The following is a 2500-nucleotide window of genomic DNA, read 5'->3' as shown; positions in this document are numbered from 1 at the left end:
AAATTTCGAACGATTACCCTGAACGGTGGATCACTTGGCTCGTGGGTCGATGAAGAACGCAGCTAATTGCGCGTCAACTTGTGAACTGCAGGACACATGAAACATCGACATTTCGAACGCACATTGCGGTCCACGGATACAATTCCCGGACCACGCCTGGCTGAGGGTCGTTTTAGTACCCCTAAACTGCTTGCGCCCGAAAAGCGCGCACGGCCACGACGCGGGCGACCAGAGAATGGCGCGCGCGTCGCCTGTGCCCTGTGCAACGCTTACAATGGGCGTACGAGCGATCGTTGGACGTTCGCCCGAGGTGTCTGTGCCGCGCCGACCGGCCGCGGTGCAAATCCTGGCGTCGTCTGAAATGACACACCGAAATAATAATAATGAGGAGGAGAAGCGCACAAGCGTGTAAAACGTTGGCGAACGCGCGCCCAGAGAATGCTGCGCGAATTAAGAGGGGGAGCGTGTTTGTGTATCCAAGTCGTGTGTGTACGCGAGAGCCGAGGAGAAATGGGATGAGAGTAAGAGCGCGCGCGAAGGGAGCAACAAACGGCCAAAAAAAGGGTCAGGACGGTGAATGGCACCGCTTTCCCTAGAGCGGCGCGTGCGTCGTGTCTCCCAAAAGTAGGTAGCGCTTGTCTCACCGTCTCTCCTCTCCGTACATCACACAGACTGACCGGACTGCTCTCGCACTCTGTGCCGCGTCTCTCGGTGCGATAGCGCTCGCGCGTCTTATGCCGAGGCGCCCTTGCCCGCACACATAACGGTATTACGGAGAAATATACGGCGCGTCGTCGTCCGGCGGAGAGAGCATTCGTAATCCTTTACCTCTTTACGGAGAAGGGTTTTGAATCGCGAGCCGACCGCGTGTCCGAGTCCACGAAATTTTCGTAAAGCGAAAAAAAGGGACCGGCGCGCCGCGTCGTGTACTCGTCGAATCGATTCCGCCCGAATTTCGTATATAAAAGAGAAGGGAGAGCCGAGAATCTCGAACCCCGCGATATATCGTCTCATTACCACCAACGAGTGTGTGTGCGGTTAGCGCCCCTGCGATTTGCCTTCTCGCGTATTTCGTGTGCTGCCGCTGCGCTCTCATCGTTTTCGACGCTCTCACTCTCTCCCTCTTATAGTATATATTATAGAGGATATACGACGATGAGGACGCGGAGGAGGGGGCAAAACGGCTTCCGAAAACTCACTCTGCGACGACTCAGAGCAGGCGAGATTACCCTCTGATTTAAATTAAGCCTATTATTAAGCGGAGGAAAAGAACTACGCAGGATTTCCTTAGTAGGCGGCGAGCGAACGAAAAGAGCCGCAGCACCGATCCCCCGCGGTTCCGCCGCAGGGAAATTTGTGTTTGGGTCAGGATATTCCGCTTATCCCGGGTGCCGCGTCGCGTACAATCCCATCTTGAGGGGCCCCTTAACCCCTAGAGGTGCCAGGCCCGAGCGACCGTTGCGCGCCTCGGGAAATCTCTCCTTAGAATCGGGTTGCTTGAGAGTGCAGCTGCTAAGGGGGGGTAAACTCCATCTAAGCTAAATACGACCACGAGACCGATAGCGAACAAGTACCGTAGGGGAAAAGTTGTGAAAAGCAACTTTGGAAGAGAGAGTTCAAGAGTACGTGAAACCGTTCAGGGTAAACCTAAGAAACCCAAAAGATCGAACGGGGAGATTCATCGTCAGCGGCCGCTGGCTTCGCGTCGGTCGGCGATGTCCGCGGAGTCCTTGCGGCTCGCGCGCGGGCAAGCAACTCGTGCGCCGATGTCCAGGCGCTCGTACGTTCGTGCACTTCTCCCAAGTAGAACGTCGCGACCCGCCTGGGGTGTCGGTCTACGGGCCCGGTGCGGTTCTGTCGCGTCGCGGTAAACGGCACGCGACAAACCCTCGGTCGCCCTCCGGCTGCTCGGGGTACGCGCCCGGTATCAGGCCCGCAACTATTTCAGCAGGTGCTTCGAGACCGTCGCAAGCGCGCGCCACTTGTACTCGAGGTTATCGTACTTCGCGCCGTCCCCGGTCCTGGCCCGCGTTGGTTACAGTAAGGTACACCTGCGACAGGCCTGCTAACGTCTCCGCTGTCCTCGCGAGACCGATAACCGTCGGCGACGCTACTGCTTTGGGTACTCCTTAGGACCAGTCTTGAACACGGACCAATGAGTCCTAACATGTACGCGAGTCAATTGGGACTTCGCGAGACCTAAGCGTAATGAAAAGTGCACGTTGGCTTCTGGCCGTCGACCTTAAAAGGAGGATTGGCCCGCGTCGCGATGCGGCCCTCGCACTCCCGGGCCTGTCTCGTTCTCATCGCGAGAAGAGGCGCACCCAGAGCGTAACACGTTGGGACCCGAAAGATGGTGAACTATGCCTGGTCAGGACGAATTCAGGGGAAACCCTGATGGAGGTCCGTAGCGATTCTGACGTGCAAATCTGATCGTCGGGAACTGGGTAAAGGCGTAAGACAATCGAACCATCTAGTATCTGGTTCCTCCGAAGTTCCC

At 56.9% G+C, this 2500-nt stretch overlaps 1 non-coding gene across 1 annotated transcript; it reads left to right on the top strand.

The window, feature by feature from the left end:
• The first annotated feature begins 14 nt into the window (after nt 1-14).
• LOC114939637 (5.8S ribosomal RNA) lies at nt 15-170 on the top strand. Its single transcript, XR_003821291.2, has one exon. It is a non-coding gene; the product is annotated as a 5.8S ribosomal RNA (ribosomal RNA).
• Nucleotides 171-2500: the final 2330 nt, after the last annotated feature.

The sequence above is a fragment of the Nylanderia fulva genome, unplaced genomic scaffold (assembly GCF_048542155.1).
Source record: "Nylanderia fulva isolate GAGA-0341 unplaced genomic scaffold, ASM4854215v1 Scaffold583, whole genome shotgun sequence".
In the NCBI taxonomy this organism is placed as follows: Eukaryota; Metazoa; Arthropoda; class Insecta; order Hymenoptera; family Formicidae; genus Nylanderia; species Nylanderia fulva.
This window is presented reverse-complemented; position numbering and strand designations above follow the sequence as displayed.